This window comes from Drosophila virilis, chromosome X (genome assembly GCF_030788295.1).
Source record: "Drosophila virilis strain 15010-1051.87 chromosome X, Dvir_AGI_RSII-ME, whole genome shotgun sequence".
Lineage (NCBI taxonomy): Eukaryota > Metazoa > Arthropoda > Insecta > Diptera > Drosophilidae > Drosophila > Drosophila virilis.
Window position 1 is genome coordinate 19,161,509 of NC_091543.1, and position 13,530 is coordinate 19,175,038.

Genomic DNA, 13,530 nt, shown 5'->3' on the forward strand with positions numbered 1-13,530 from the left:
ATAGTTGGGACCAAAGTTTTTATATAAAGTTTGTTGTTTTTAACCAATTCCAATTTGTTTCCGTTTGGTTTCTTAGTGTAAAATGTATGGCAGTTCCAGGTCAAATCGGTTCGCTTTCATATATAAACTTAATTCTAAAACAAGCTATATGATATACTGTACCGATATCGCGGAATTCTCTACACTATAAAATGAACCCTATCAACTCACCTCGTCGTTCATTCCAAGAATATATCATATACTATCCATCAAACATATATATATTTTCTATAGAAAGGTAGGCAAAATATTTCAAGTGCTAATGCCTAATTATAAAAATATATAAATGTAGCAATGTGTCTTGTTTTCATAATTTGTAATTTAGAAAAATATAAAAATTCATGTTGCTGTGCGGAGCGTTGAATGATCTTTCAGGTGTCTTTATCACAGTTAAATGTTGTGTGGCATTTATCATAAAAACGTAGATTGTCAAAAATATATACATAGCTCTGAGCCAATCAGTAAATGTCCAACTATTTTCATTCCCGATGCCCAAAACCAAAATGTAAATATGCATATGGAAATGGAAAATATGAAGAGTATTTCTATTGCCTTATGCCAATTTGTCGGTACTCTTTAAATTAATAGTATTCCACACGTCGCAGGTGGGAAGATAGCGGTAATCGCGAAGTAGGCCACAAAGTCCTTGGTCTAATCGGTATATCGTCATCAAAATCCTCATCTGATAAAAAATCCAAATAAACATGTTCAACGGGTTCGATCCTCATGCCGTTCCAATAATCAACGGTGCGGCGGCAGTTCGGGCAATTATTGTTGTGACCTAACCACTTACTCAAGCAGGTCTTATGGAACCAGTGGCTGCACGGCAGCCGGTACGCGGCGGTCAGTCCACCATCCTTTGTGCTTTCCAAGCAAATTGTACACGTGGAGGTGTTTGGCAGCCGATGGAAGGCGAGTTTCAGCATATTGTAGCCCAGATATCCCTTGAAGCGATAAAGTGACAGCACAATAATAAGTAAGGCCGGCACGATGATTGAAACAAACAAACACATAATTATAAAGTCTTCCAATGGGCCCATACTATATTAACAGATTTTCATAATTTTTATTTTCGACCGTTTTGCCTTGATAAGGTTCTACTTTAAGGCATAAGATTGAATTGAGAATGTTTGCAGTGCACACCTGTTCTTAGGCTCATTTTAATGTTGCTACGATCAGTTTCAAAACTCAAAGCTCGTCCATTTATTTTTTTGTATCTACCCACAGCAAGAACTGGAGAGCCTATTTTATATATCGTAGTCCTTTTGTGAGGCGCAATATAAGGTATAAATAATTCAATTTTATGCAATTAACCCAAATTAATATATGTATATAGTTAATTGCATAAATTTTAAAATAAAATTTTTGAACCAAATTGACCAAAAAGCAAGGGGTTACATCACGTTTTTTTGTCAAAATGGGGTTCGGATCGAAAATCAACACTTTTTCAATGATTTTTTGGAATATCTCGGCTAAATAACGTCAGATTTTGGAATTTTATACCATTTTAGACTCGTAATTAACAGTACTATCGATTGGCATCTAACATTTTAAAATCAAAATTTTGACCCAAATTGACCAAAAAGCAAGGGGTAACATCACGTTTTTTGTCAAAATCGGGTTCAAATCGAAAATCAACACTTTTTCGATCATTTTTTTGAATATCTCAGCCAATTAATGTCTGATTTTGGTATTTTATACCATTTTAGACTCGTAATTAACAGTACTATCGATTGGCATCAAAAATTTTAAAATCAAAATTTTGACCCAAATTGACCAAAAAGCAAGGGGTAACATCACGTTTTTTGTCAAAATCGGGTTCGGATCGAATATCAACACTTTTTCGATGATTTTTTGGAATATCTCGGCTAAATAACGTCAGATTTTGGAATTTTATACCATTTTAGACTCGTAATTAACAGTACTATCGATTGGCATCAAAAATTTTAAAATCAAAATTTTGACCCAAATTTCGGGTAATAGCTTCGCGCTGGAGATATGACGTTCCAAAACGACATAATATCTCGGATAATAGCTTCGCGCTGGAGATATGACGTTCCAAAACGACATAATATCTCGGGTAACAACTTCGCGCTGGAGATATGACGTTCCTAAACGACATAATATGTCTGGTAATAGCTTCGCGATGGAGATATGACGTTCCAAAACGACATAATATCTCGGATAATAGCTCCGCGCTGGAGATATGACGTTCCAAAACGACATAATATCTCGGATAATAGCTCCGCGCGGAGATATGACGTTCCAAAACGACATAATATCTCGGGTAATAGCTTCGCGCTGGAGATATGACGTTCCAAAACGACATAATATCTCGGATAATAGCTCCGCGCTGGAGATATGACGTTCCAAAACGACATAATATCTCGGGTAATAGCTTCGCGCGGAGATATGACGTTCCAAAACGACATAATATCTCGTGTAATAGTTCCGCGCGGAGATATGGCGTTCCAAAACGACATAACTCCGCGCGAAGATATGACATTCCAAATCATCAGATTTTTTTTTTTCAAAATCGAGGACGATGCTAAAATCGAAACTTTTTCGATGATTTTTTTTAATATCTCGGGTAATAGCTTTGCGCTGGAGATATGACGTTCCAAAATGACATAATATTTTGGATAATAGCTCCGCGCGGAGATATGACGTTCCAAAACGACATAATATCTCTGGTAATAGCTTCGCGCTGGAGATATGACGTTCCAAAACTACATAATATCTCGGATAATAGCTCCGCGCTGGAGATATGACGTTCCAAAACGACATAATATCTCGGATAATAGTTCCGCGCGTAGATATGACGTTCCAAAACGACATAACTCCGCGCGAGGATATGACATTCCAAATCATCATGTTTTTTTCTTCAAAATCGAGGTCGGTGCTAAAATCGAAACTTTTTCGATGATTTTTTTTTAATATCTCGAGTAATAGCTTTGCGCTGGAGATATGACGTTCCAAAACGACATAATATCTCGGATAATAGCTCCGCGCGGAGATATGACGTTCCAAAACGACATAATATCTCGGGTAATAGCTTCGCGCGGAGATATGACGTTCCAAAACGACATAATATCTCGGGTAATAGCTTCGCGCTGGAGATATGACGTTCCAAAACGACATAATATCTCGGATAATAGCTCCGCGTGGAGATATGACGTTCCAAAACGACATAATATCTCGGATAATAGTTCCGCGCGGAGATATGACGTTCCAAAACGACATAACTCCGCGCGAAGATATGACATTCCAAATCATCAGATTTTTTTTTTTCAAAATCGAGTTCGATGCTAAAATCGAAACTTTTTCGATGATTTTTTTTAATATCTCGGGTAATAGCTTCGCGCTGGAGATATGACGTTCCAAAACGACATAATATCTCGGATAATAGCTCCGCGCTGGAGATATGACGTTCCAAAACGACATAATATCTCGGGTAATAGCTTCGCGCGGAGATATGACGTTCCAAAACGACATAATATCTCGTGTAATAGATCCGCGCGGAGATATGACGTTCCAAAACGACATAACTCCGCGCGAAGATATGACATTCCAAATCATCAGATTTTTTTTTTCAAAATCGAGGTCGATGCTAAAATCGAAACATTTTCGATGATTTTTTTTAATATCTCGGGTAATAGCTTTGCGCTGGAGATATGACGTTCCAAAACGACATAATATCTCGGATAATAGCTTCGCGCTGGAGATATGACGTTCCAAAACGACATAATATCTCGGGTAACAACTTCGCGCTGGAGATATGACGTTCGAAAACGACATAATATCTCTGGTAATAGCTTTGCGCTGGAGATATGACGTTCCAAAACGACATAATATCTCGGATAATAGCTCCGCGCTGGAGATATGACGTTCCAAAACGACATAATATCTCGGATAATAGCTCCGCGCGGAGATATGACGTTCCAAAACGACATAATATCTCGGGTAATAGCTTCGCGCTGGAGATATGACGTTCCAAAACGACATAATATCTCGGATAATAGCTCCGCGCTGGAGATATGACGTTCCAAAACGACATAATATCTCGGATAATAGTTCCGCGCGGAGATATGACGTTCCAAAACGACATAACTCCGCGCGAAGATATGACATTCCAAATCATCAGATTTTTTTTTTTCAAAATCGAGGTCGATGCTAAAATAGAACTTTTTCGATGATTTTTTTTAATATCTCGGGTAATAGCTTTGCGCTGGAGATATGACGTTCCAAAATGACATAATATCTCGGATAATAGCTCCACGCGGAGATATGACGTTCCAAAACGACATAATATCTCTGGTAATAGCTTCGCGCTGGAGATATGACGTTTCAAAACTACATAATATCTCGGATAATAGCTCCGCGCTGGAGATATGACGTTCCAAAACGACATAATATCTCGGATAATAGTTCCGCGCGGAGATATGACGTTCCAAAACGAAATAACTCCGCGCGAGGATATGACATTCCAAATCATCATGTTTTTTTCTTCAAAATCGAGGTCGGTGCTAAAATCGAAACTTTTTCGATGATTTTTTTTTAATATCTCGAGTAATAGCTTTGCGCTGGAGATATGACGTTCCAAAACGACATAATATCTCGGATAATAGCTCCGCGCGGAGATATGACGTTCCAAAACGACATAATATCTCGGGTAATAGCTTCGCGCGGAGATATGACGTTCCAAAACGACATAATATCTCGGGTAATAGCTTCGCGCGGAGATATGACGTTCCAAAACGACATAATATCTCGGATAATAGTTCCGCGCGGAGATATGACGTTCCAAAACGACATAACTCCGCGCGAAGATATGACATTCCAAATCATCAGATTATTTTTTTTCAAAATCGAGTTCGATGCTTAAATCGAAACTTTTTCGATGATTTTTTTTAATATCTCGGGTAATAGCTTCGCGCTGGAGATATGACGTTCCAAAACGACATAATATCTCGGATAATAGCTTCGCGCTGGAGATATGACGTTCCAAAACGACATAATATCTCGGGTAACAACTTCGCGCTGGAGATATGACGTTCCAAAACGACATAATATCTCTGGTAATAGCTTCGCGCTGGAGATATGACGTTCCAAAACGACATAATACCTCGGATAATAGCTCCGCGCTGGAGATATGACGTTCCAAAACGACATAATATCTCGGATAATAGCTCCGCGCGGAGATATGACGTTCCAAAACGACATAATATCTCGGGTAATAGCTTCGCGCTGGAGATATGACGTTCCAAAACGACATAATATCTCGGATAATAGCTCCGCGCTGGAGATATGACGTTCCAAAACGACATAATATCTCGGGTAATAGCTTCGCGCGGAGATATGACGTTCCAAAACGACATAATATCTCGTGTAATAGTTCCGCGCGGAGATATGACGTTCCAAAACGACATAATATCTCGGGTAATAGCTTCGCGCTGGAGATATGACGTTCCAAAACGACATAATATCTCGGATAATAGCTCCGCGCTGGAGATATGACGTTCCAAAACGACATAATATCTCGGGTAATAGCTACGCGCGGAGATATGACGTTCCAAAACGACATAATATCTCGTGTAATAGTTCGTCGCGGAGATATGACGTTCCAAAACGACATAACTCCGCGCGAAGATATGACATTCCAAATCATCAGATTTTTTTTTTTCAAAATCGAGGTCGATGCTAAAATCGAAACTTTTTCGATGATTTTTTTGAATATCTCGGGTAATAGCTTTGCGCTGGAGATATGACGTTCCAAAACGACATAATATCTCGGATAATAGCTCCGCGCGGAGATATGACGTTCCAAAACGACATAATATCTCTGGTAATAGCTTCGCGCTGGAGATATGACGTTCCAAAACTACATAATATCTCGGATAAAAGCTCCGCGCTGGAGATATGACGTTTCAAAACGACATAATATCTCGGATAATAGTTCCGCGCGGAGATATGACGTTCTAAAACGACATAACTCCGCGCGAGGATATGACATTCCAAATCATCAGGTTTTTTTCTTCAAAATCGAGGTCGGTGCTAAAATCGAAACTTTTTCGATGATTTTTTTTTAATATCTCGAGTAATAGCTTTGCGCTGGAGATATGACGTTCCAAAACGACATAATATCTCGGATAATAGCTCCGCGCGGAGATATGACGTTCCAAAACGACATAATATCTCGGGTAAAAGCTTCGCGCGGAGATATGACGTTCCAAAACGACATAATATCTCGGGTAATAGCTTCGCGCTGGAGATATGACGTTCCAAAACGACATAATATCTCGGATAACAGCTCCGCGTGGAGATATGACGTTCCAAAACGACATAATATCTCGGATAATAGTTCCGCGCGGAGATATGACGTTCCAAAACGACATAACTCCGCGCGAAGATATGACATTCCAAATCATCAGATTTTTTTTTTTCAAAATCGAGTTCGATGCTAAAATCGAAACTTTTTCGATGATTTTTTTTAATATCTCGGGTAATAGCTTTGCGCTGGAGATATGACGTTCCAAAACGACATAATATCTCGGATAATAGCTCCGCGCGGAGATATGATGTTCCAAAACGACATAATATCTCTGGTAATAGCTTCGCGCTGGAGATATGACGTTCCAAAACTACATAATATCTCGTATAATAGCTCCGCGCTGGAGATATGACGTTTCAAAACGACATAATATCTCGGATAATAGTTCCGCGCGGAGATATGACGTTCTAAAACGACATAACTCCGCGCGAGGATATGACATTCCAACTCATCAGGTTTTTTCTTCAAAATCGAGGTCGGTGCTAAAATCGAAACTTTTTCGATGATTTTTTTTTAATATCTCGAGTAATAGCTTTGCGCTGGAGATATGACGTTCCAAAACGACATAATATCTCGGATAATAGCTCCGCGCGGAGATATGACGTTCCAAAACGACATAATATCTCGGGTAATAGCTTCGCGCGGAGATATGACGTTCCAAAACGACATAATATCTCGTGTAATAGTTCCGCGCGGAGATATGACGTCCCAAAACGACATAACTCCGCGCGAAGATATGACATTCCAAATCATCAGATTTTTTTTTTTTCAAAATCGAGGTCGATGCTAAAATCGAAACATTTTCGATGATTTTTTTTAATATCTCGGGTAATAGCTTTGCGCTGGAGATATGACGTTCCAAAATGACATAATATCTCGGATAATAGCTCCGCGCGGAGATATGACGTTCCAAAACGACATAATATCTCTGGTAATAGCTTCGCGCTGGAGATGTGACGTTCCAAAACTACATAATATCTCGGATAATAGCTCCGCGCTGGAGATATGACGTTCCAAAACGACATAATATCTCGGATAATAATTCCGCGCGGAGATATGACGTTCCAAAACGACATAACTCCGCGCGAGGATATGACATTCCAAATCATCAGGTTTTTTTCTACAAAATCGAGGTCGGTGCTAAAATCGAAACTTTTTCGATGATTTTTTTTTAATATCTCGAGTAATAGCTTTGCGCTGGAGATATGACGTTCCAAAACGACATAATTTCTCGGATAATAGCTCCGCTCGGAGATATGACGTTCCAAAACGACATAATATCTCGGGTAATAGCTTCGCGCTGGAGATATGACGTTCCAAAACGACATAATATCTCGGGTAATAGCTTCGCGCTGGAGATATGACGTTCCAAAACGACATAATATCTCGGATAATAGCTCCGCGTGGAGATATGACGTTCCAAAACGACATAATATCTCGGATAATAGTTCCGCGCGGAGATATGACGTTCCAAAACGACATAATATCTCGGATAATAGCTCTGCGCTGGATATATGACGTCCCAAAACGACATAACTCCGCGCGAAGATATGACATTCCAAATCATCAGATTTTTTTTTTTCAAAATCGAGTTCGATGCTAAAATCGAAACTTTTTCGATGATTTTTTTTAATATCTCGGGTAATAGCTTCGCGCTGGAGATATGACTTTCCAAAACGACATAATATCTCGGATAATAGCTTCGCGCTGGAGATATGACGTTCCAAAACGACATAATATCTCAGGTAACAACTTCGCGCTGGAGATATGACGTTCCAAAACGACATAATATCTCGGATAATAGCTTCGCGCTGGAGATATGACGTTCCAAAACGACATAATATCTCGGATAATAGCTCCGCGCTGGATATATGACGTTCCAAAACGACATAATGTCTCGGATAATAGCTCCGCGCTGGAGATATGACGTTCCAAAACGACATAATATCTCGGGTAATAGCTACGCGCGGAGATATGACGTTCCAAAACGACATAATATCTCGTGTAATAGTTCGTCGCGGAGATATGACGTTCCAAAACGACATAACTCCGCGCGAAGATATGACATTCCAAATCATCAGATTTTTTTTTTTTTCAAAATCGAGGTCGATGCTAAAATCGAAACTTTTTTGATGATTTTTTTTAATATCTCGGGTAATAGCTTTGCGCTGGAGATATGACGTTCCAAAACGACGTAATATCTCGGATAATAGCTCCGCGCGGAGATATGACGTTCCAAAACGACATAATATCTCTGGTAATAGCTTCGCTCTGGAGATATGACGTTCCAAAACTACATAATATCTCGGATAATAGCTCCGCGCTGGAGATATGACGTTTCAAAACGACATAATATCTCGGATAATAGTTCCGCGCGGAGATATGACGTTCCAAAACGACATAACTCCGCGCGGGGATATGACATTCCAAATCATCAGGTTTTTTTCTTCAAAATCGAGGTCGGTGCTAAAATCGAAACTTTTTCGATGATTTTTTTTTAATATCTCGAGTAATAGCTTTGCGCTGGAGATATGACGTTCTAAAACGACATAACTCCGCGCGAGGATATGACATTCCAAATCATCAGGTTTTTTTCTTCAAAATCGAGGTCGGTGCTAAAATCGAAACTTTTTCGATGATTTTTTTTTAATATCTCGAGTAATAGCTTTGCGCTGGAGATATGACGTTCCAAAACGACATAATATCTCGGATAATAGCTCCGCGCGGAGATATGACGTTCCAAAACGACATAATATCTCGGGTAATAGCTTCGCGCGGAGATATGACGTTCCAAAACGACATAATATCTCGGGTAATAGCTTCGCGCTGGAGATATGACGTTCCAAAACGACATAATATCTCGGATAACAGCTCCGCATGGAGATATGACGTTCCAAAACGACATAATATCTCGGATAATAGTTCCGCGCGGAGATATGACGTTCCAAAACGACATAACTCCGCGCGAAGATATGACATTCCAAATCATCAGATTTTTTTTTTTCAAAATCGAGTTCGATGCTAAAATCGAAACTTTTTCGATGATTTTTTTTAATATCTCGGGTAATAGCTTTGCGCTGGAGATATGACGTTCCAAAACGACATAATATCTCGGATAATAGCTCCGCGCGGAGATATGACGTTCCAAAACGACATAATATCTCGGGTAATAGCTACGCGCGGAGATATGACGTTCCAAAACGACATAATATCTCGGATAATAGTTCCGCGCGGAGATATGACGTTCCAAAACGACATAACTCCGCGCGAAGATATGACATTCCAAATCATCAGATTTTTTTTTTCAAAATCGAGTTCGATGCTAAAATCGAAACTTTTTCGATGATTTTTTTTAATATCTCGGGTAATAGCTTTGCGCTGGAGATATGACGTTCCAAAACGACATAATATCTCGGATAATAGCTCCGCGCGGAGATATGACGTTCCAAAACGACATAATATCTCTGGTAATAGCTTCGCGCTGGAGATATGACGTTCCAAAACTACATAATATCTCGGATAATAGCTCCGCGCTGGAGATATGACGTTTCAAAACGACATAATATCTCGGATAATAGTTCCGCGCGGAGATATGACGTTCTAAAACGACATAACTCCGCGCGAGGATATGACATTCCAAATCATCAGGTTTTTTTCTTCAAAATCGAGGTCGGTGCTAAAATCGAAACTTTTTCGATGACTTTTTTTTAATATCTCGAGTAATAGCTTTGCGCTGGAGATATGACGTTCCAAAACGACATAATATCTCGGATAATAGCTCCGCGCGGAGATATGACGTTCCAAAACGACATAATATCTCGGGTAATAGCTTCGCGCGGAGATATGACGTTCCAAAACGACATAATATCTCGTGTAATAGTTCCGCGCGGAGATATGACGTTCCAAAACGACATAACTCCGCGCGAAGATATGACATTCCAAATCATCAGATTTTTTTTTTTCAAAATCGAGGTCGATGCTAAAATCGAAACATTTTCGATGATTTTTTTTAATATCTCGGGTAATAGCTTTGCGCTGGAGATATGACGTTCCAAAATGACATAATATCTCGGATAATAGCTCCGCGCGGAGATATGACGTTCCAAAACGACATAATATCTCTGGTAATAGCTTCGCGCTGGAGATGTGACGTTCCAAAACTACATAATATCTCGGATAATAGCTCCGCGCTGGAGATATGACGTTCCAAAACGACATAATATCTCGGATAATAATTCCGCGCGGAGATATGACGTTCCAAAACGACATAACTCCGCGCGAGGATATGACATTCCAAATCATCATGTTTTTTTCTTCAAAATCGAGGTCGGTGCTAAAATCGAAACTTTTTCGATCATTTTTTTTTAATATCTCGAGTAATAGCTTTGCGCTGGAGATATGACGTTCCAAAACGACATAATATCTCGGGTAATAGCTACGCGCGGAGATATGACGTTCCAAAACGACATAATATCTCGTGTAATAGTTCGTCGCGGAGATATGACGTTCCAAAACGACATAACTCCGCGCGAAGATATGACATTCCAAATCATCAGATTTTTTTTTTTTTCAAAATCGAGGTCGATGCTAAAATCGAAACTTTTTTGATGATTTTTTTTAATATCTCGGGTAATAGCTTTGCGCTGGAGATATGACGTTCCAAAACGACGTAATATCTCGGATAATAGCTCCGCGCGGAGATATGACGTTCCAAAACGACATAATATCTCTGGTAATAGCTTCGCTCTGGAGATATGACGTTCCAAAACTACATAATATCTCGGATAATAGCTCCGCGCTGGAGATATGACGTTTCAAAACGACATAATATCTCGGATAATAGTTCCGCGCGGAGATATGACGTTCCAAAACGACATAACTCCGCGCGGGGATATGACATTCCAAATCATCAGGTTTTTTTCTTCAAAATCGAGGTCGGTGCTAAAATCGAAACTTTTTCGATGATTTTTTTTTAATATCTCGAGTAATAGCTTTGCGCTGGAGATATGACGTTCTAAAACGACATAACTCCGCGCGAGGATATGACATTCCAAATCATCAGGTTTTTTTCTTCAAAATCGAGGTCGGTGCTAAAATCGAAACTTTTTCGATGATTTTTTTTTAATATCTCGAGTAATAGCTTTGCGCTGGAGATATGACGTTCCAAAACGACATAATATCTCGGATAATAGCTCCGCGCGGAGATATGACGTTCCAAAACGACATAATATCTCGGGTAATAGCTTCGCGCGGAGATATGACGTTCCAAAACGACATAATATCTCGGGTAATAGCTTCGCGCTGGAGATATGACGTTCCAAAACGACATAATATCTCGGATAACAGCTCCGCATGGAGATATGACGTTCCAAAACGACATAATATCTCGGATAATAGTTCCGCGCGGAGATATGACGTTCCAAAACGACATAACTCCGCGCGAAGATATGACATTCCAAATCATCAGATTTTTTTTTTTCAAAATCGAGTTCGATGCTAAAATCGAAACTTTTTCGATGATTTTTTTTAATATCTCGGGTAATAGCTTTGCGCTGGAGATATGACGTTCCAAAACGACATAATATCTCGGATAATAGCTCCGCGCGGAGATATGACGTTCCAAAACGACATAATATCTCGGGTAATAGCTACGCGCGGAGATATGACGTTCCAAAACGACATAATATCTCGGATAATAGTTCCGCGCGGAGATATGACGTTCCAAAACGACATAACTCCGCGCGAAGATATGACATTCCAAATCATCAGATTTTTTTTTTCAAAATCGAGTTCGATGCTAAAATCGAAACTTTTTCGATGATTTTTTTTAATATCTCGGGTAATAGCTTTGCGCTGGAGATATGACGTTCCAAAACGACATAATATCTCGGATAATAGCTCCGCGCGGAGATATGACGTTCCAAAACGACATAATATCTCTGGTAATAGCTTCGCGCTGGAGATATGACGTTCCAAAACTACATAATATCTCGGATAATAGCTCCGCGCTGGAGATATGACGTTTCAAAACGACATAATATCTCGGATAATAGTTCCGCGCGGAGATATGACGTTCTAAAACGACATAACTCCGCGCGAGGATATGACATTCCAAATCATCAGGTTTTTTTCTTCAAAATCGAGGTCGGTGCTAAAATCGAAACTTTTTCGATGACTTTTTTTTAATATCTCGAGTAATAGCTTTGCGCTGGAGATATGACGTTCCAAAACGACATAATATCTCGGATAATAGCTCCGCGCGGAGATATGACGTTCCAAAACGACATAATATCTCGGGTAATAGCTTCGCGCGGAGATATGACGTTCCAAAACGACATAATATCTCGTGTAATAGTTCCGCGCGGAGATATGACGTTCCAAAACGACATAACTCCGCGCGAAGATATGACATTCCAAATCATCAGATTTTTTTTTTTCAAAATCGAGGTCGATGCTAAAATCGAAACATTTTCGATGATTTTTTTTAATATCTCGGGTAATAGCTTTGCGCTGGAGATATGACGTTCCAAAATGACATAATATCTCGGATAATAGCTCCGCGCGGAGATATGACGTTCCAAAACGACATAATATCTCTGGTAATAGCTTCGCGCTGGAGATGTGACGTTCCAAAACTACATAATATCTCGGATAATAGCTCCGCGCTGGAGATATGACGTTCCAAAACGACATAATATCTCGGATAATAATTCCGCGCGGAGATATGACGTTCCAAAACGACATAACTCCGCGCGAGGATATGACATTCCAAATCATCATGTTTTTTTCTTCAAAATCGAGGTCGGTGCTAAAATCGAAACTTTTTCGATCATTTTTTTTTAATATCTCGAGTAATAGCTTTGCGCTGGAGATATGACGTTCCAAAACGACATAATATCTCGGGTAATAGCTACGCGCGGAGATATGACGTTCCAAAACGACATAATATCTCGTGTAATAGTTCGTCGCGGAGATATGACGTTCCAAAACGACATAACTCCGCGCGAAGATATGACATTCCAAATCATCAGATTTTTTTTTTTCAAAATCGAGGTCGATGCTAAAATCGAAACTTTTTCGATGATTTTTTTTAATATCTCGGGTAATAGCTTTGCGCTGGAGATATGACGTTCCAAAACGACATAATATCTCGGATAATA